The sequence below is a fragment of the Mustela nivalis genome, assembly GCF_964662115.1.
Source record: "Mustela nivalis genome assembly, chromosome: 14".
Classification (NCBI taxonomy): Eukaryota; Metazoa; Chordata; class Mammalia; order Carnivora; family Mustelidae; genus Mustela; species Mustela nivalis.
This window is the reverse complement of record NC_139033.1, coordinates 37,774,625-37,797,381: the sequence shown is the minus strand read 5'-3', so window position 1 is coordinate 37,797,381 and position 22,757 is coordinate 37,774,625. Positions and strand designations below refer to the sequence as shown.

At 42.1% G+C, this 22,757-nt stretch overlaps 1 protein-coding gene across 5 annotated transcripts in view; it reads right to left on the bottom strand.

Moving 5' to 3' along the window:
• The window catches only part of LOC309848357 (uncharacterized protein), a 242,332-nt gene that overhangs the window by 206,328 nt on the left and 13,247 nt on the right, over positions 1–22,757 (bottom strand). For 3 of the 5 annotated variants that reach the window (XR_014302987.1, XR_014302988.1, XR_014302989.1), the window contains exons 3-4: positions 15,434–15,493; positions 12,927–13,804 (exon numbers count right to left, since the gene is read on the bottom strand). The gene's annotated coding sequence lies outside the window, so the exon portion shown is untranslated. Of the gene's footprint in view, positions 13,805–15,433; positions 15,494–22,757 lie in introns of those variants that run through there. The other 2 variants (XR_014302990.1, XR_014302991.1) reach the window with 1 other exon arrangement.

The window sequence follows — 22,757 nt, the reverse complement described above, 5'->3', positions numbered from 1 at the left end:
CATGGCTTGCTTAAATAAGAAAATCATTGTCTGTGCTTTAATACCAGGAGTCATAGGAGTCATAAGGCATGATGGAAATGGATCTCATCTCTGGAATAGACCAAGCAAGGCTGTCCTTTGTGGTTATCCACTCCCTAGAACCCAGCAAGCGTGCAGAGATTTCTTAACCATTGCTCTGTTTTCTGGAAACACAGGACTTGGGGAAATTTCAACATCTTCATCACAAAGATGGTCAGATCTTTGAGGATAATCAAAAAAAGGTACTCACGCTCTTAAGACCACTAATTGCTCAGTCTCCTAACATGATCCTTTTGCCAAAAAAAAAGGCTATCATTTGAATATTGTATGATCTAGATGGGTTTTTTTCCCCCAACTCATTTTTATTATCTTGTATTTGACAATGACATCATTTTTCCTGGTGTCCCCTTTCCTTCATCATTTATCTGAAACTTTAAAAAACAGAAGGTACCACGCCACCACTAAAGTTGTTCAGCACTACCTGGACATGCGCACCTGAGAGCAATGAGTAAACCCCTTATCCTCCATGAAGCCATCTTACTCGCCTTGTTAATAAATCTTGTGTTCTTCGGTACAATAATCACCTCCCATATTGCAACTAGAAAGGGTGATGAGCTGAATGTCTCAAATTCACTTGAGTCTCGAATATAGAAATAGTTGGTTCAATATCAGTAGATAGGGATATGTGTCCAAAACAGCATTTCCCAGAATTTCCCAGAACTAGAATTTCCCAGTGATAGAGCTTGATTTGACATAAATAGAGGGAGTAAAAATGGAGAGTTTGAAATTTGATTTGCCTGACTCATTCATTCATTCAGGTTTCTCTGCCTCTCATTGTCTTTGGTTAGGCTATTTAACAATTCTGAAAAGACAGAAGTCAAATTATAGAAACCTGGTAGTAATGCAACTAATCCCTGTCCATAAAACGCAAAAATCTGGGAGTACCTGGTTGATTCAGCCAGTAGAGCCTGTGATCTCAGGACTGTGAGTTTAAGCCCTATGTTGGGTATAGAAGTTAGTTAAAAATAAAATCTTTTTTAAAAAATGAAAAAAATATGTCCACTGGAAGTTAAATTGACATCCCTCTCCCATTGTGCAAGAAGTCAGTTTTGCATTTATTTACACAAATTTATTTTGGCATTCCTAATGACCTATAAATATATCTGGTGTTCGGATTCTACTTTGAACCAGTTAAAATACTTTTCTGGTTGTCTCATTAATTAAAAAGCTAAATAAAATCTTTGACATGTGTTCATTTTCTATTCATATAAAAGTCATGGTTTTACCTTTAAGAAAGTCCTTTAACATATGTAGATAAACATATATAAAGTATCATTAACTTGGACTTATTTTAGAAGGTAAAAAAATCTTTTTGATTAGAGTATGTCTACAGAAAATTTCAATGCTTTTAATACATTGTATTTAATATTTATTTAATACTTAATATTTATTTAATAAATATATGCATATTTATATAATACATTTTAATACATTCAAGTTTGTATTAAGAGATATCTAATAGAAATCAATACTTAATAAATGGCTTATAATGAGTATATAATTTTTTTAAATAAATCAGTGTTTCTAGAGCATTTAAACCCAGCAGTCTATTTTAAGTGATGTTAAAATCTTCTTCTAATTTTATTTATACTCTCTTTAAAAAGAAAAAAATATGTTATGTAATGAAAGACTTCAGCCCAATTATTCCAAATTACAAATTAGTGAAATCTTACTTTAATGAAATTTTACATATGTAAATTGATAGATTTAGATTCTTAGAATGCTTATAATTGATAAGACTGACACCTAAAACATCAGATAAACCACAATGCAAAAATCCCTTCTAAAATGATATTGAAGGGTAATTAGCCAGCCTCTGCCTGAATACATCTATTAACAGGAAACTCACTCTTTCCAAGAAGGTCATGTCATTGTTAAAATCTTCTATGATTTGAATGTTTCCCTTACAGTTCCTCAAAATCTCCCTCTTTAAAAAAACCACCCATTGGTCTTTTTTGCAATTTCTATATAAATAGACACATAACCTGTCCTTCCTCTTCTTTTTCCTCTAATGGCACAATTTACCTGCCATTGGGGACTCTTCGGGGGGCAAAACAGGTCAAGAAGAATTATCATAAACTAGGTCTCCTCTACTACCTCGAAGTCAAGAGCTAACAGTGGGAAGCACAGATGCCTTGGCTGGTGCTGTAAGCTATTCAAACCAACTCCTCTTAAACACAGAGTCTAAATCCCATAGAGGCTATAGCGCTTTTCCTTGGTTTTCAGATGTATTTCTCTAGGTATTCTGTTAAAACCAGAACCTCTGATTGAGAATTAAAAAGTCCCCCGTGACCAAAACACCTGATTCTTTTGAAACCAAGACAAATAACAATAAAATAAGATGTTGCCCTATCCTGCCCTATTATCCTATAATTCTAAGAATGTCATAAAACTTTTTTTTTAATGGAGGTATTTTAGAATACTTTTATAGTCTGTCAGAGAGATAAGCAACCGATTGCTTCAAATGACACCATGATACCAAAAGGGTCTAGAACATTGTTTTGTTGTGGTATCGTTACTCCAATGTCAAGGCTCATTAAAAATAATGTAGAGTTTAAACGTTAAGACATCTTATCATTTCATCTATGACTTTCTCTTTTCAGCCATCCCTCTCCTCAAGAGGAAAGACTCAGTATATGGACATATGACTAGAAATAGATTCCCTAACCGAGGGGGAAAGCTACAGAATGCAGGATCTCCCGCTACCCTGGTGAGAAGAGAGAGGTTTTTGCAGCTTCTATGGATTATTTTGCTAGGGAATAAAGAAAATCTTGCCATGTTCCCTATGTCAGATGTAAAAATAAAAAGCATAGAGGAGAAGAATGGGGCCATAAACTTGATACAACGTATTGCAATAGAGTTTCATCAGATAAACTACGGAGACAGTTTCGATGATGCTCTTGTCAGAAAACACATGGTACGAAACACTGTATATGCGCCAGATAGCTTCTGCACTTTCAGAAATGTCACTTCTAAAAATGTCTATCCATTTGGAAAATAAGTATGCAATAAATCTGTAAATATTTATTATAAAAGCAATAAGAAAACAGTAAAGAATGAATGCAGTTTCTGACAACACTGCATAAACTGTTAACAACAGACCTTTGGAGGCAACAGCTCTGTTTCTAGATCAGGGGCCACGGCTCGGATGTCACAGTAACTGGGGCCATGTCAATACGGGCCGTACCCGCTCTCCCATGCCAGGAGGTCCCCCTAATCAAGAGCCAAAAGATGAGATGGAAAATGTATAGATTTTGTGTTCCTGAATCCATATGTCTTACTCGATCAATGAACCAAAATAGCTCCTCTTTGGAACTGAAAAACGGTAAGAACTTGCCACTGTTCTTTTTTGTTCTCAGTCCTATAGGAAAGGGCTGAGAGATGAGAACGGGGAAGAGAATATCTCGAAGAAGACAAGAGAATATTCACACTTCTCTAGGACTTGGGCTACCCTGAGGCTCTTCTTTGAAAACAACCCTTTCTTGCAGACAATGAGCTCCCTGTTTCGCCTGTTCACCCAGTCCTCCTCAACCGATGCAGGAAGGATGGTTAAGAGCTAGGTGCTGGAAGCACGAGTATTAATGACCTCCTCTTTAAAAAAAAAAAAATAAAGTTTCATATGGGTACACCTTTTCTAAATAACTGTCTTCTGGACATCTTAGCTCAACACTTCTTGACTTAATCCACAGAATTAGAACATCTGCTCCAAATCGAAGAATTTACGGAGAGAATTATACCTACTCCATCTAGAGATTGTTTGCCTCTGATGTCATTCTTGATTAGATGATTTTGGAATTTTGATTGCTTCACATTAGATCATTATGATTTCAAAATGCAGCTTGTAAATGTATTCAGTTCATCAAGGGCTATAAATATAAATCTTCAACTACAGACTTCTCCCTTGCTTAGGTCCTCTTAGATGCTCTCAAGTTCATGGGAGACCAAAAGAAATTTCTTCAAGAAAAAGTGAGGAAGTCCTATGTTAGAAATAATCTTCTAAACATCTGGTCTCGTGTTCAGGAGTTTGATAATCATGAGCATTTTCTGGTTTTAAATTTAAATTAATGGCTAGAGGGTAATGAGGTTTAGCTCTATGGAAAAACAGATATAAAAAAATGTAAGGACTACTGTTCACAATCTGTTGAGTACAATAATCTCATGATTCGATAAAAAAAAATTCCTCTAGATTTTTCTCCGTGGTTTTGGGTTCTACCTTTGACTTTCTATTCCAAAGGAAACTATCCATTTCCTATTCACACAACCTTGCACTATATTGAGATTTGGATCCAACATGGTGGTGGGGTGTGGGAGGGTTATAACTAAATATATATATATATATATATATATATATATAATGAGAGATTTCGAAGTTCCTGAATTAAAATTCAATTTATTTTAAACCTCAAATTCCCTGGAACTTGACTTACTTCTTTCTTGATTTTAATCAAGTATATATACTCTGAAAATATTTAGATTCTATGATTCTACATGTCTTATGTGAGTTCTACATGAAATCATGTTACTGCTCCTCTTTGTGTTTAAGAACTCTAAGAAAGAGGAATAAGAGAATGTGTACCAGCAAGTTTGGTGGGTCAGTTTGCAGGGGAAGGAGAAAGAAGCATCATTTATTTCCACAAGGCTGCAGTTCAGCATGAAAACTAGCCTATCTGACATGCAATTATGTGTCATGAGTTACAGGGGTAATTAAGCCTCAAGAACAGCAAGCCACCTCAAGAACCCCCTAGGACTTCAGGTGGCTGACTCCCAACTCTGAATCATCTAGTACTTCACTGTGGATCATTCATCTACATCAGTCCTTTATTTATCGCCATCCGAAGCTAGGGGACTACATTTGGCTCTAAAGCACATTTTCTTCTTTGCATGCCTACTTGCCGATGTTTCCCCTTCCTGAACTTTCATTGAAAAGGAAGCCTGATATCCCAGATGGGATAAAACCAAGTGTCTTCATCCCTTTCTCTTCTTTCTTTGCCACCCCTCCTGTTTGATCAAGGGAGTGAGCTGAGGCCCCAGTTACACGGGGGCACCTGAGTGACTCAGTGGGTTAAGCCCCTGCCTTCGGCTCAGGTCATGATCTCAGGGTCCTGGGATTGAGCCCAGGCTCTCTGCTCAGCAGGGAGCCTGCTTCCTCCTCTCTCTCTCTCTCTCTGTCTGCCTCTCTGCCTACTTGTGATCTCTCTCTCTCTCTCTCTGCCAAATATATAAATAAGTAATCTTAAAAAAAAAAAAAAAAAGAAAGAAAGAAAAAAGATCAGTTACATCTACCTCTTTTAGGTCCCCCTTGCACGTCCTGAGGGTTGATACATATTGGCAGGAGTAATTTTTGTTCATTCATTCAGCAAATATTTATCGAGGCACCAACAGCTGAGGCATGTAGACTAATTATTTGGGGAGGGAGAGAAAGAAGGATACAGATGAATAAAATGAATGCTGTAAATCCCAAGGGAGATGTGCTTTTACAAGGACACCCATAAATCCAGGCTGTTTTCAAGTTTCCCAGTCTCTGTGTGGCCGCTCTTTGAATTTGGCCATCCTATCCAGCACCCCCTTGATGGAGTCATATGTAAAGAGTTAAACATCAAAGAGGTGTCATGTTATAGAATGTATGAACTTTTTATGTACTCACCCAATGGGAATATGAAAGAAAAATAAGGGAAGAAATTCTCATACCATAGCCAGTGGATCCCTGTCTCAGTGTGCGATAGGCAGCAGAAAATCAGTCCAGGTTGTGGCTGATGGGCCACTTATGTGTACTCTAGGCCCCATTAACTTATACTAGCAATTTTGGAGAAGTAATTTCTTCTGCCAGATGGCAGCCTAGAATAGCTCTCGATGAGTGAGGGAAGTTGCTCCCCACTACCTTCCTTGGCATCCCCAGTGCAGTCCCTTCGCCCCATCCCCACGGGCTGGGACTGGGCAGTGGGATCCACGCAGACCATGTTGAAATGACTCATCTCCTTAGCATGACTTGATTGTAAAGGTTACTCACAACAGCAACAGCTCAGAGCCCCAACTCCACGGTGGGTATTTGTCAAAACTGAGTCAAGATAATAGGGGACCATTGAAGGGAACACCTACTCTCGGGTAGGAGAAGAGCGGTGTTTGTGACCTGAGGTGAGACTCAATTGAACACTTTCATCCGCTCTTTGCAGAAATTTGACCCTTACAACAGAATCAATTCTTGGTTTACTGTTAGTTACTCAGTTGAGACCACAGACTCATGTCTGCCCATGACTTTGCCATTGTAATGACGTCCACACCTTCAGTCAAATCGATAGTGTGTCCGCTCTTGTTCCCAGGGTCCTGTTGGTGCTGCCAATTATGAGAGGCATTGAGACAGTAGCAGCCCAAAACCTCAAAGCCAAATTAAACCTAACCCACTCAATTGCAAAATCATCAAGAAGAAATTAAAGAAAATAAATATCAGCAAATCTCTTAAGTGGTGATTTATATTTAAGAAAAGCATATCATAAAATTTTTAAAAAGGAGCCTGCTCTTTTCTTGCAAAAAAAAAAAAAAAAGGTTTGGAATTGTTCAATAGACAACAACAAAAAAAAAAGTAGGGAATTATTAGAGATGTCCTTTAAAGTTGCTATAACAGATGAAAAGCTCTAGAGGATTATGGGGAATAATCGTCCCAGTGACTCATAAACTAATAGCAAGAGAGGGGAGCTCACATTTGTTAAGTGCTAACTTATGTCAGGCAGTACGTGACTACACAGATCATCTTATTTAATCCTTCTAAGAGCCTTGTTTGGTAAATACTACTATTCTCAGTTCGTAGTTAGGAATATTGGGACTCAAAAAATATTAAATATAATATTTAATATGTCATATATAAGTATGGTGAACATTTGCTGAGCATTTGTCCTTTTTTGGCTCCCTGGCAACCAAACATTTTGACTATTTGAGAGACCCTTTCTGGGTGATTCTTTTTTTTTTTTTTTTTTTTTTTTAAAGATTTTATTTATTTATTTGACAGAGAGAGATCACAAGTAGACGGAGAGAGAGGCAGGCAGAGAGAGAGAGAGGGAAGCAGGCTCCCTGCTGAGCAGAGAGCCCGATGTGGGACTCGATCCCAGGACCCTGAGATCATGACCTGAGCCGAAGGCAGCGGCTTAACCCACTGAGCCACCCAGGCGCCCTTTCTGGGTGATTCTTAATGCTCCTCTTAAAGCAGCTTCACCAAGAGGGGCAGACTCTCCTCCTTCCTACAGGTGCGCAGGGCACAGGAATGGGACAGCGTCATTTCAAAACTCCAGGACTTGCCTCCTGAGTGTAAGATGCAAAGGTTGCCCAATGGGAACATGAAAGTAAAACAAGGGAAGAAATTCTCAGATCCTTGTCCATGGCCGCCTGAAAATCCTGAATATAAGGCAGCACTGAACACCCAACCGCAGAAAAACTAACAATAAACACTGTAATCATTAAATACCAAGAAGGCAGTATAGGCTACCGATAGTGGGAATTCTGAGCTAGAACTCCCTTATGAGTTATAACAGGCAGGGAGAAGTTGGTGGAGAAGATGGGGCTTTGATCAGACCTTGGAGTGAAGGTAGGATTTGGAGAGGGAAGGTCGTGACCGTTTACAGGAAGACCACAGGAAGATGAACATGGTATGCTCCGGGGATCTGCTTTCAAACAGGAAGAACCCTGGGAAGGCCTATTCGAGATTCAACACTGGGGTAAAAAGTCCCTGGGGTGCTCCTGAGGATCGTTCAGCCAGGGGGCATATAAAGGGGAGCGGTGCTTTCAAAAGATTGACTGCACCGTGTCAGGCAACATGGACTTGAGGAAAGAGAGCACAATGGCAAGGCTTGTGTTTTGGGAAGAAGAGCTCCTGACCCAGTCTCTATGTGGAACAGGAAGCCCAGTTCTAGATGCTCAGTGACATGGCAAAGACAGGAAGAACTTGCCATCTGCAAGACTGACTTGAGGAAAAGAGCCACCAGGGTGGAGACCCAAGGAGAGGCAGGAGCAAAGGAACTCTTCCTCTTTACTCCTTTCAGGGGGTGCCCCCCAGCTCAGGAACTGGTCCTGCTCAATAGTCCAGAGGCTTCCCAAAGTATCACTCCCCACACCACCACCCCAGGGTACCAGAGCTGAAATCGAGTCTCCGCTCCCAAACCCTGGGACTCATTTAGTCCTTATTAAATATGGCGGCCATTGGTTTCACATATTCAGGACCATCCTGTTTGCACTTTGATTTTTCTTTAGAATTGGCTGAGACAGTTATAACATCCCCTCTTCTCTCTGAGAGAGGGATTTGGAGATCCAGAAAACAGAATTGCTCTCAAGTTGCTGACGTGAGACATTTACCTAAGGAAGAGCCCGACAGCTACGCTCGGAGGCCTGGTGGTGCTGGGGGCGAGGGCAGGGAGGGCTGGGGGATTTCCGTTTTTAAAAACCAAGTGGGCAGTTGCACAATAGTTATGTAAAATATAACCATTGGGGAAAATGAAAAAGGGTACAGGGGAACTCTCTGTACTCTTTTCATAACATTCTGCGAATCAGTAATTATTTCAAAATAAAAAAATTTAAAAAAACAAGCATGTTTAAGTGTCAAAGAAAGGGGGGAAGAATGGGAGTGGGAGGGAGACTAGCAAAGAAAAAGGCCCAGAGAAGCAGACCTCCAGGTCAGAGGCCCCAGCAAATCTTTCTCCAACTCTTCTCAGGGCACCCCCTCTCCCTTCTGTTTCCAGCCACTGGCCTCAGTCCCACTCTGCATCCTCTCTCCCTAAACCATACAGTGCTGGCCTCTCCCTTTGGATCCCAAGCACAGGTCTAGAAGGAACCATTGTGGGGCTTGACTGCTCCGTGTTTTCTGTCTTCACGCGTCAGGGGTAATGAAAGACAGAGGGGTACCATCTAGAGTCATCTCAGCACTTCTCCTGGTTCATAAGCCAAGGTCCCTGACTGAGTTTCTGAGCCACACAGGCCCAGGTTTTGTGTAGGGCTTGGGGATAGTGGAAGGAGCACTCAGTGGGAGGGAGGACGGAGCTCTACTCTCAGCTCAGCAGGGTCCCTGGATGGAAGAATCCCATCTCCTGGGGTTTCGGCTCCTTGTCTATAAAGGAAGATGCTCAACACCTCGGGATGGGCTGGGCACACCCTGAGAAGCTAGGATGTCCTGAGGTCTATGCTTCTAAGTATTACCTGACCTATCCCACCTAACACTGGAGAGCTAATAGGAGTGGCAAATTTCCACAAAATACCCAGGAGGAATTTATATACCCTGCTGTGAGTAAGCAGTGAACCAGCCTCTCAGACTTCACGGACCTCACGTCCATGTCCTGCTCCCCCACGGGGCCACCCCTGCTACAATTTTCTCTACCATTAAAACCTCCCACTGTGCTACTCCTGGGCCTGACCTTGGCATCTCTCAGTCTCGGCCATGAAGGTCATTTTCACATAAGCCCTTCTCCCCTTGAGAGCAGAGTTATTCTTACTGGGGTATGTGCCCCTAGAGATGGCAATAGTAGATGCTCACGAAAGGCAAGCTGGATGAGGAAGTGAAGGGAGGAAAGAAAGGAGACGAAAAGGTCGCTTTAGCACCTTATCTGCAAATCCCCATCTTGGTGCAGGGAAGAAGCAATCTTATCAGAGGAAGACAAATTTCTGGGTAAGTAATCAGAGACGCACATTACACTCCACATGAATCATTTTGCCAAATGAAAGATGAAAGCTGCACGAAATAGACAATTATGGCAAGCCTGAGTCTCTGGACTGTAAGACAGAACTAAAGCAACACCTGCCAATTCCGACAAGTACGTCCACTCCGGCCACGCTTGGAGCAGGGCCTGTGCCTTAAGGGCTGTGCTTAGGTCCAGCTGATCCACTCTAGGAATAATGACAATATAACAGAATCTCAGTTTTCTACTCAGTCTGGGGCGTATTAACAGATCACAGCAACCGGTGTCTACTTCTCCCCGCACGTCTCTGATCTGCGGATGTGCTCGTGTGAGTCACATGAAACCAGAAAGAAAAAGAAATCTACAAGATGGTTGCAGAATGCATTAAAATCGAAAATTATTCTAAATGTGTCCATGCTATCCCTCATTTGGGCAAATAACTGGCTTGTGAAAGAACAAAGTATTGAATAGGGCCTGCTGCTACTTCCTGCCAGGGCTGAGTGTTTGTGAAACCTCAAACAAACTTCCTTGTAGTCTCCTCCCTGGTCCCCTTCATTTCTTCCTCCCTAACGAGACATGGTAAATCCGTACAATGTGTGGTTCGGAACTGGGTCCTGTTGCTATAAAGGACATTGTTGGGACAAATGGGAAAATCTGGAAAAGGTCTGAGGATCCTATATTCGTAATAATACCAAAAAATCAACTTCCTGATTTGGGTGGTTTATCATAGGACATAGGAGAATGGTCTTGTTTGTGGAAATTACACACGAGAGTGTTTCGAAGGAACAGGACATCGGTTGGCAACTTGCTCTCAGAAGGTTCAGAAGAAAAAAGTTCTTCGTATTATTCATGCAACTTTTGTTTCAGGTGGAAGTTATGGTAAAGAAAAAAGAAAAAAATCTGAAAGGAATTATATTTAAAAAGAGGAGGAAAAAGAAAAGGAAGAGGATAAGAAGAAGCTGACCCATGAGATTCCCTGAATCTGCCTGTCCCTCTGGTGCTTCTCTCCATGTCGGTGTTCATCCCCAAGGTGTCAGAGCAGAGCAGCTGGTCCCACAGCTCCAAGAACTGTCCGGAAGTCTCTCCCACCACAGTCAGGAAGTGCCTCCGACCATAGCCCAGCCATCCCTCTCCCCAACCCACTGAGCCCAATTCCTCCTGCCCCCACTCTGCCGCCACCCCACTCAGAACGACAGCTCACTCAGAGGGCGAGCCCTCATGTAAGGCCATGCTGCCTTCTCCTGGTGACCCCAGGGCACTTCTTCTACCTCCTGCTTCCCGAATTCCAAACCTGCACATTCACAGGTCCCTTCCATGCACCAAAGTCTCCCTGCAAACGACGTCAAGAAATTTCTCTCTCTCTCCTGGACTCTCCTCCCTGACAAACCCCGGGTGCCGGCAAACTGCCCCTTCCTACCCTCTAGACAGCCTTTGGAAAACCCTGCTTTCCCTTATCTGGAATACTCTGCCCTCAGAATCCTCCCCATCCCTCAAGGCCAATTTCAAGGGCCACCTCCTCTAGGAAGCCTCCCCTGACCTGCCCAGCCTCCTCTGAAATCTTGGCTCGAAACACACATGGCCTTCTATTGCAAAGTTGCCTTTCTCCCTCAATATCTTGGATCCTCCATTAGGTGAAAGTTTTCTAGAGAGCAGGGATCCATTTCTCACATCTCCACCGTCACAAGCACCAGGCTGATTCACAGCTCCCCATCCGTACCGGCATCTCCTCCCTCAGATCACTAATGTCAACTGTCATCACTTATTGTGGGAAATGCACAGACACACAGAAGACAGACAGACAGACAGACACACACACACACACACACACACTCCACCCAAAACGGCAATCAACAGACACGCCCTCACCCCTCTTAGTTCTCACACTGAGCCAATTAGAACCAATTTGTCCTTTAAAACAAAAGAAAGCACTTGTGGGCAGGGGGGCACCTGGATGGCCCAGTCAGTTAAGCACCTGCCTTCAGCTCAGGTCATGATCTTAGGGTCCTAGGATCCAGCCCAGAGCTTGTCCCTCTGTCCCTTCTGCACCTCGTGCTCTTTTTCTCTCAAATGAATAAAATCTTTTTTTTAAGAGATTTTATTTATTTACTCAACAGAGAGAGAGCTCAAGTGGGCAGAGCAGCAGGCAGAGGGAGAGGCAGAAAAAGGTTCTCCACCAAGCAGGAAGCCTGATGCAGAGCTCAATCCCAGGACCCTGGGATCATGACCTGAGCTGAAGGCAGCCACTTAACCAACTGAGCCACCCAGGCTCCCCTCTCTCAAATAAATAGGAGGAGGAGGAGGAAGAGGAAGAGGAAAAGGAAGAGGAGGAGGAGGAGAGGCGGAAGAAGCGGCAGCACTTATGAATCCTTCTCTCTGATTCAATCTGGAACCTTAGGCAAAACTGAGGATGTTTTGGAATCTTTCTGCCACCCATATGATTACCCTTTTCCTTAAAGAAGACCCATTGCAATCCAATTCCCTCCGGCAGCTGGTTCTCCCTTGCTGGTCCACGACTGTGACAGAGGCTGGCTATGACTTTATTAGTTGGTGTGGTGATCAGCTCTCTCGGGGGACTTTCATGATAAGAGAAAACTAAAAAATTTTAAAAATCCACAAAGGCCCATAAATGGGGGCCGTCAAAGAAAGAAGCAGTTAGTTACTTAAGGCAACTGTTGATTCTACGAGCTCATTCCTGTCCATATACTATACCCAGAGATGGGGACTAGTTAAGGGCCAACTAACAGGAGAAGACAAATCTTTTCAGAAGGCAGAGCAAGAATGAACTGTGAAATCGACACGAAAACTTTGTGCTTATAAAGAAAAGAATGATGTCACAGAGTTGGGTTGTGGGATGTATCATGAAGACCAACCCAACTCCAGAAGGAGCATCACTGGGAGAATCAGCAAGAGGAAAGGCAAAGATGAATTTACTGGAGCCCAACCCACAGTGGAGGGGGTCCCCAGGTGGGATGGAAAGCTCCTAAGGACACAGCTGTCCTTATTGGCAGAGGGCAACGTTAGCACGTGCCATCTTCAATATCTATGATGCTAGTTCAGGATTGCTCAAGGAAAACCACCCTGTTCGGACCCATCTGTTCTTTACATCGCAATGACTATATTCATTGCAGATTTAAATACAATTTCCAATATAAAAAAATTTTTTTTTAATGTGGCCAACCCATAAAACTGACTCTTAACTATAGTCCAAGTTTATTTGATAATATTTAATATGTCCGTGTCCCAACAGTCAATTTAACAACCCGGGAAATTATTTGGTCCGATTCTGACATAAATCACTCTTGGGATACAGCATGAACTCTTGAGCTTCTATTCTATTTCAGAATCCTTCATAAATTCGGTCATTTGGTGACTGAAAAGAGTTCACACAGCCTTGCAGAAACATTTTCAAAACTCGCTCTGCCCATTAGCTCTTGGAGCCTGCACGAGTGGCCACGGCCACACCCCTATATTCCCCTCTGCCAGTTCTTACCCCGTTTCTCTCAACCAAGAGATACTTAGACTCTGTCTACTCCAGACCCATCCAGACAGGAATGAGTCAATGTCAAACCACATCACGATTCCAACTGGCACAGAGATGAGTCTTCACAGATTACGTCCGTCTCCATGATCTCATCTGAGCCCACAGTCGCTCTCCGGCGGGTAAAGACAATGAATATTTAATGAACCATATGCAAAGCACTGCGCTGAGTAGACACACATTTTCCTTCATTGAATCTGCACAAGAACCCACAAAGCAGGTGTTCAGATTCCCTTTGTTGCAGATGAGGAAACTGAGACTCCGAGACGTGACACGTATGACATTTCCCATGGCTACTAATGGTCAAGTTGGGATGCACAGCTGGGTCATCAGGCTCCAAAGCCCACAGATGTCTCCCTGGGCCATGAACAGTCGGCAGATGGTGTCAGATCTCTCTGCTTTGCTCTTGCGCAGCCTTGCTCAGTCTTAATGGGGCTTCCTCTAGGCCTTTGGTATAGACGATATATAAGTAGTTTGGTGGAAAGACCATCAGGCTTCGAAGCACTTTTCTGGCCTGAAGGAAGGTTAAAGTGCTGTTCTGATAAAAAAAAAGAATGTTGAAGTTTGTGAGCAAGAGAAAGAGAGTGTGAGGTAGTAAGGAGAGACTCTCTTAGGTGAACAAGGCAGCAAGTTGAGTTGGCAGCCATCTTTGGCCCAAAGGCCATAGGTTTCTGAGTCCTGGTGTCCTCAAAGCCACTTCCTTGTTTCTACTGAGAAGCTTTATTATAAGGCAATATTTCAAACTTCTAAGAAAATTTTATACCAATAAAACACTATTTGTATATTTTATAGATTGGGAACTTATATATTATCTACTTATGTTTAAAAAAAAAAAAAAGTATCTGCTGCTTTAAAAAATAAGTTTGAAAACATGGCCCAGAGAAAGAGACCCTTCAAAGATACCCATCATACACATTTCATACTGTCAAACTTTTTTTTTTAGATTATTTATTTATTTATTTATTTGACAGAGATCACAAGTAGGTAGAGAGGCAGGCAGAGAGAGAGGGAAGCAGGCTCCCTGCTGAGTAGAGAGCCCGATGTGGAACTTGATCCCAGGACCCTGAGAACATGACCCGAGCCAAAGGCAAAGGCCCAACGCACTGAGCCACACAAAAGCCCCCTGTCAAACCTTTGATAAGTGAATTAGTTGGCTAGAGCTGCTTTAACAAAGTACCAATACCAGAGACTGGATAGCTTAACAACAGGTTTTTGTTATTTATGGTTGCTGGGTTTTTGTTGTTTTGTTTTGTTTTGTTTTGTTTCCTCACCATTCTGGAAGCTAGAAGTTCAAAATCAAGGTATCAGCAGGTTTGGCTTCTTCTGAGCCATCTTTCCCTTGTTTATAGGGGGCTGTGTTCTCTGTATATCCTCACATCGTCGTTCTTGTGCATGTGTCTGGGTCCAAAACCTCTTTTATAAGGACTCCAGTCATACTGAATTAAGACCCACCCTAAAGACCTCATTTTAATTTAATTATCTTTCTAAAGATTTTATCTCCAAATATAGTTGCATTCTGAAGTACTGGGAATTAGGACTTCAAATATGATTTTTAGGGAGACATAATTCAGCCCATAACAGTAAACATTGGGTAACCCTGAGTAGAGTTTAAGCCCCACAGCCACATCTAAAGAAGGGATATTCTCTGTGGCTTGGTAAGAGACATATGACATCCTAAGAGATAGTTAACTGAACCAGACATGGAACGAACTCATAAAAATTGAAGGAGTTCACAAGGACAAGGGCCTGAATCCCAAGCTGTCCCACCCCTGCTTGGATGCAAATGAAAAAGAATCCCCAAGGAAAATAAGATACCTTTCCTGTGCAAATTTTTCTTCAAACAGTGTATATTTCTATACATACCTTAGGATCATTATAAAAATAAATCTTTCTGGGGCGCCTGGGTGCCTCAGTGGGTGAAAGCCTCTGCCTTCAGCTCAGGTCATGATCCCAGAGTCCTGGGATCGAGCCCTGTGTTGGGCTCTCTGCTCAGAAGGGAGCCTGCTTCCTCCTCTTTCTCTCTATCTCTCTGCTACTGTGATCTCTGTCTGTCAAATAAATAAATAAAATCTTTTAAATAAATAAATAAATCTTTCTAAAATTACAGCCGATTGCCTTTTCCAAAGATGGCCAGAATGATATTTCCCATCAGACATTCTCTACTTACAAAGCGATATTGACACTCCTCCCTTTGAGAGTGGGGTCTGTATTCCCTGTCCTTGAATCTCTGCGGAGAAGAGAGGTCACGTGACTTTGGGTTAGGTCCTAGAAGGCAAATCAGATTCTACCTGATTCTTTAGGACCTAAGCCTTTGGAGAGCAGTGCCTTCACGACCCTGAAGCCACTGTTCCACACAGAAGAGAGAGCTAGCCCATCAGCTGCCCAGCCTCAGCTTCTGCCATACCTAACTGCAACACATTAGACCCAGAGCCCAAGCCACTAATCCAGGTGCCCCCCAAATTCTTGACTAGAGAATCCAAGAGCATAATGAACTGTTTTAAACCACAGTGTTTGGGGTAAATTGTTATATAGCAATACTAAGTGGAAAAAAAATATTCTGGTGAAGTCTTTCTACTGCTAAATTGACTTTGCTTCTTCCAAAAATTAGTTTAAATGAGTAAAATGGCCATGGTTTCTTGAAAGGTCTATAGATTTTGTATTTTTAAAAAATATTTTATTTATTTATGTGACAGAGAGATAGCAAGAGAGGGAACACAAGCAGGGGGAGTTGAGAGAGGGAGAAGCAGGCTTCCCGCTCAGCTAGGAGTCCGATATGAGACTCAATGTGGGACTCAATCTCAGGACCCTGGGCTCATGACCTGAGCAGAAGGCAGATGCTTAATGACTGAGGCACCTAGACGCCCCATCTATAGATTTTTTCATCAGCATCTTCTACATCTGCAAGTGATAAGGTCAAATGACTATCTGTAAAATGTTGTTATGGACTGAGTTTTGTTCTCCCAAAATTCATACCTTGAAACCCTAACTCCCAGCATAACTGTGTTTAGAAATAGGGCCTTTAAGAAGGTAATTAAGGTTGAATAAAATCATAAAGGTGGATCCCTAATCCAATGGGACTGTTCTCCTATATGAAGAAAAGACCCTAGGAGGGCAGGTGCACACGGAAAAAGTCAAGTGAAGACATGAGAAGAAGTCAGCCATCTGCAAGCCACAGAGAGAGATCTCCCCAGAAACCACGCCTGCACCTCACTCTTGGGCTTTTAGCCTCAAGAACCATGAAGAAATAAATAAATACATTTCTGCAGTTGGAGCCCCCCAATCTATGGTCTTTTATCATGGCAGCCTGGGTAGACTATCCAAGAGATTTCCAAACTCCATAACTCCAATTATTTTCCCACAATTCTGTTTAAAATGCAAAAACAAAACAAAACCAAAAAAAAAAAACAAACTATCAATCATGAATAACTTTTTCTGCATCAATCTGTCTAGCCTTTTCCACTGGGATATTTTATTTCATTTGGGTAAAAGAAGAAGATGGGTAGGAAGATGGGTAGGGCAGTAGAAGGGGCAGAGGGAGAGGGACAAGTTGACTCCACACTGAGTATGGAGCCCAGCACCTCGGGGTTCAATCTCAGGACCTGAGCCAAAACCAAGAGTCAGAAACTCAACAGACTGAACCACCCAGGTGCCCTGGGCACCAGTTTTAAACATACGGTTCACTGATCATCCAAGTAAATTTATAGAGTTGTGCAACCATCACCACAATCCAATTAAGAACATTTTTATTATCCCCAAAAGACCCCCTATTGACTTCCCACATCTTAATCCCTCAACCACTAAACTCACAGCACAGTCAGAGACACCACTGAGTGGAAGACTTGTTGAAGCAGTAGTTGAAGCAACTGGGAGCTCTTCTAAGCCGCTGGTGGACATTTCAATTGGGGCCACCACTTTTAAGAGCAATTCGATCATATAAACTTGGAAACACTTGTATCCAATGACCCAAGACTGTCCCTGGTGGGAATCTGCCCTAGAGACTCCCTCACATATGCACAGGGAATCACACCCAGAAGTATTCACCATCACATCACTTGGAAAGTAGACATTTAAAAATCACCCAAATGTCTGTAAATGGGAATGGATAAATGAGTTGCAGTATGTTCATGGAACCTGATACACTTAAACAAGGAATCAAAGGGAATAAAATAAGAATAAATCTCATATAAGAATGTTGAGTAAATGGGACGCCTGGGTGGCTCAGTTAGTTAAGCAGCTGCCTTCAGCTCAGGTCATGATCCCAGTGTCCTGGGATCGAGTCCCACATCGGGCTCCTTGCTCCGCAGAGAGCCTGCTTCTCCCTCTGCCTCTGCCTGCCATTCTGTCTGCCTGTGCTTGCTCTCTCTCTCTCTCTCTCTGATAAATAAATAAAATCTTTAAAAAACAAAAAAACAAAAAAACAAACAAACAAAAAAAAAGAATGTTGAGTAAAAGAAAAGGAAGTTGCCACACAATGTATGTAGTAAAACACCACTTGTGTCCACGTGTAAAACCATAACCAGCAAAGATTTTTGTAGGTACATCTGTATTTAAGTCTTACTCCTTAAAAAAAAAGTGATGCAACTATGGCCTAACACTGAGATTCTTGTAAAAGCTTAGGGTTAATATCCTACACTCATCTTTGTCATATTTCATGATAATAGTTTAAGAAATGAAGGGAAAGAATAGCTTAAAATGACAAAAAAAAAAAAAAAACAGGATTCCTACTGCATTAGGCTTGCTGTTTCTTAATTGATCATTTAAGGGTTCTTGGGCAGTTACTCTGTACAGACCAGAGGCCGAGCACAGTGTGGGGCCCACTTGTGTGGCTCGTCTCATTCCCTCGCAGGTCAGCCCCTCCAGGACTAGGTGTCTCCGGGGCACACTTTCCCCTCTGCCAGCCCCCTGCACCCCCCAATACCCCTCCGAGACCCCCACACCCCTTCTCCCCCGGCTGCCTCCGTTCCTTCGTCCCTATTCAACAGCCGAATGTCTGCCCAAGACAGATGATGTCTTTGTGTCTAAGCAACAGAAACCAGGACTGTTGGACTCATAAAAAGATAATTAAGTCCTTAACCATTATTGAATGTGGCAGTGGGGGAAAACACAGAGCCTTTCCCCAGCCTTCCCAGAGGCCGTGCTGGGAGAAATGAACAATTCTAAGAAAACTTGGGCCAGACAGGGATGGATTTAGACGTCTTTACCTCTATGGGCTTCTATCAAAAGAGAGCATTTTTCAATCTTGGATTTTTACATCAACACATTCTCACGTTTTCTGGAGGCAACAGGTCTCTCCTGAGGCCCCTTATGCGTGACTACCACAAAATGTAGGATCTGAGTTTTCTGGCCCTCGAGCCCTTTGCTCCCTGCAAACAGAGCTGGGGCCCCAGGAACGCTTGCCTCCCAGGCCTCCCCACCCTCTCTCCCACTGCCTGGTCTCCCGGTGCCCCCTCAGGTTCGGCTTCCCCCCCTGCTCCTTCCACACCTCAGCCTGTGCCCTGATCCCCACCGGCACGAGCCGCTCCTGACCCGTCCTCCAGACCTCCCCACTGGAAGAAACAGACCTTGTGAATCAAAGCAGAGCTGACCATACAGTATTGTCATTCCTTCCACATTTTTTGTCTTTCCGATTATACTATGAAAACGGGGCAAGGATGTCCTACTCATTTTTAAATCATTCATGTTGCCTAAAACAGAGCATATAATACCAGCTTAATAAACACTTGTCAAACCCATTTTTTCGTCTTAACATCTGCATTTCAGGCAGGCCTGTTTGCACTGTAGCGGGTGGGATATGTTGACAAGTTTGCTACACAGGGAATCAAGATAAACCTTGTGCTTTCCGGTGACCTACATCTACTCGATTATAGAAATCAAAGCATCCAGAAAATGGCATTGTGGATATATTCCCTGGACCAGCAATTCTTGGCACTGGCCACACATTCTAATCACTTGGGGAGCTTTGGAAAAAAAAAAAAAAATACCAACGTCCAGACCCCTTCTTGGAAGGGGTCCATCAGAGATGAGCACTGGGTGCCTGGAATTCCTACCAGGAGGTTCTAACAGGCAAACGGGGCTACAGACCAGCCGCTCCGTATAGGCCTTTGAACTCCCGGGGGCTGAGGTTTGGGCTTTGAAAGGGAGCTTGAACAATGTGGTAAGCAACGGGAATGTCAACCCCATTTGCATCAAAGACCACAAACTGCTTAAACACCACCTTCCCAGCAGTTTTTATTCAAAGGATGGATGAGCTCATTCGAAGCACATCTTATCTGTTTGTGAAAGCCCTTACCGGATTCTCTTAAATGCATAGGCAACTGGCACTTTCCCACTTCCCCTCGTCCTGTCAGCACTTACACATACGCATTTGAAAGTCATAAAACTCCTTTCCCTAAATAAATTTTTTAAAAGTTCTATAAACTATGTATCTCTTAAAAGAATAGGAGTGTGCGACCGTGTAGCTCTAAGCAAATATGGATACAAAATCATGTCCAGTGAACAGAGTAGAATATGAACCAGTACTAAATGCAACTGTAGACAAAACAATTCAAATATTGGATACTTTAATTTCATGTAATTTTTTCATCTATCAGGTACAAACTACCGTAAAGATTCACAATTATTTTAAGAGTGTTGCATAACTCAGACACTGTGGTAAGTTGATTTGCCACCTAATTAGGGCGTATTTATCACCAGTGTTTTTACAACCTTCTCCAAGCAAAAGCGACACTGTGCTTCTGTCTCAGATGAGTCTCTTTCTCAGCTGGTCTAGTTTGGTGGTCTCCTGACTGTCGGTTCTTTAGAAGGTTTGAGTTCTGTGATTGTTTTTTTGTCTTTCTCTTGAAAGCGCCCCCTTCCCCCTTTAGGGATGTCACATAATGGGACAATTCTGGGACCGCATTCTTGCTGATCTGTCAGCCTGGAAAGTTAATTCCTTGCAAAGAGAGCATTCTTGTCAACTCACCAGGGTAAAAGGACATGTGCTTTATCTTAAAAATAAGTTCTTTATAAGCTTGAAAACAATTTGGTTTCCCTTTTGTCTTGGGAGGAAATGAAATAGCAACCTGCGTTCTTCACTTCACAAAATGCATGTTTTTTGAAAAGTAGGCATCCATCTGGTTACATTTTAAAATCTTTAAGCACCCCAGCTAGGAGGCCTAAGATGATCTCATTGGGAAGGGAATAAATCTTTTCTAAATAAAATAACTGCCCTTAATTAGCATCTAACCAATGTTATTTTTATTTATTTTTAGCTTTAAACTATAAACTTATAATGGCATAAAATATGTAATTTGTTTCAATTCAAGTGGAAATGTCAATGTTTCCAAGTTGATCTTCTCAACATAAGACTTCTGCAAGCAATAGGAATGTTCCAGTTTTCCCCATCCTTTCTTTTGCCAATGAGAAAACACAGCCCACATTCTGATGCCTGCAAGGATGAATGAAAAACATTTCCAATTGCTCTGGTGTGAGGCTTTGAGATTTTCCTCAACTTCCTGATTTCCCAAGATCTCTGTAAACCTGAGTGACTCAAGTGTCCACCTTCCGAGTCCGTGAACTAGATCAGCTGATACACAGTCATCTTCATTAACAGCGGGAATTTATCTATTCTGAAATCATAGAATGAACACGCACCATGGTAAGCCGCCTGAAGATGAAAACCAAGAGGCTGTTTCTCTCCCTGAAGAGGGCACGGATTGCTGGGGACAGGCGGGGAGGGATATGTTTGGGGATTTCAGAAATCCAGTCTGCCATGATGTACTTGTGAAAGCAGACATTCTGCTGCTTGCTAACGATACATTGAGAAATGGTGTACATGTTCCCTGCCCTCCTGGAGTGTACAGTCTAATGAAGGAAATAGATATTAAAGTGCTAATCAGTACTAAATCAGTACTAAAGTGCTAATCACAAAATTAATAAAGTAATTATGATTAACAATATGGGAGAGCCCAATGCTACACAATACTTAGGGTAAAGAGAGACTGTGCAAGTGGTCCAACAATTCTTTCCATAATCTCATCCTTCTCTGGATTTTTCTGCCGTCAGTACAACTTCCAGATGTATCCACCTCTTTCGCGAAATTCCCGGCCCAAGCGGAAAAAAATCTCCATTATCTATTACCTCAGCAAAGCAGGTTATCTTCCAGTTTAGGATGAACTAAGGTGTGTGAGAAGAAGAATTACTAAACGGACTTGCAAATAATATTAAAGAACAAGTTTCCAAAGTATAGGTTTCCAATTCTAATAATTCCAACATATCAGGAGGAAAAATACCAGAAATTTGCTGAACCAATGAATGGGCTTCTGGAAGAAAATAAAGTTGGATCCTTATCCCACACCTAGAACAAAATGAATTCCACACGTATCAAGGATCGTGTATTTAAAAAGAAACCATAAAAATGCCCAGAGAAAATATGGGAAAATGTGTTATAATCTTGAAGCAGGAGAAGGACTTTCTAAACAGAATATAAGACAACATAGAAGCCTTAAAGTGTGATAGATCAATTCAACTACAACAAAATGGAACATGTGTGGGGCAAACAAAATCACCATGACCAAAACTCAAAAGACAATAGCAAGGAGGAAAATAATATTTGGATCTCATATCGCAGAAAACAAGTTTATTCGTTTAACATAGGAAAAATCATTACAAATAAAAAGGCTAAAAATCCAGTAGAAAATGGCCAAAGGCTATTGTCACAGTTCGCAGCAAAGGAAATACATAAGAGTAATTAACAGAGGAAAAGGTGCTCAAACTCATTTATGAAAAGGGAAATACAGAGAGAGAGAAAGGAAAAAAGGGAGATAGATAGATTCACGCCAAGTGAAGTGAAGTGCCGATCACATCACTATAATTGGCAGGGGTCTTAGAGAGCAGACACTCTGAATCGTAACAGCAGAGTGTGCGCCAACGGCGGAAATATAAAATGGTACAGCAGCAATGGAAAACCAGTATGGTGGTTCCTCAAAAATTAAGAACAGCATTCCCACAGGATCCAGCACTCCCTCTTCTCTGTATCTCTTCAAAAAGACTGAAAGCATAATCTCAAAGAGATATTTGCACACCTATGTTCGTAGCATCATTATTCACAAGATCCAAGAGGTAGAAGCAACTCTCGAGTTTGTGGACAGATGAATGGGTGGGCAAAACATGGCGGATACATACTATGGAATACGACTCAGCATCAGAAAGGAATTCAGATGACCTTGACAACATGGAGGGACCTTGAGGACATTATACTAAGTGAAATAAGCCAGTTGCAGAAGGGCAAATACTGTATGATTCTTATATGAGGTATCTAGAACATTCAAATTCATAGAAGCAGAAAGTAGAACAGCAGTTGTTAAGGACTGGGCCAACAGGGAGTCTTTCATGGACAAAGAGTGTTGTTTTGCAAGGTGAAGTTGTGGAGACCGGTTGGACAACGGTGTCAATATACTGAACGTTAATGCACTGTACACTTGGAAAGGATTAAGACAGTTACGTTTCATGTT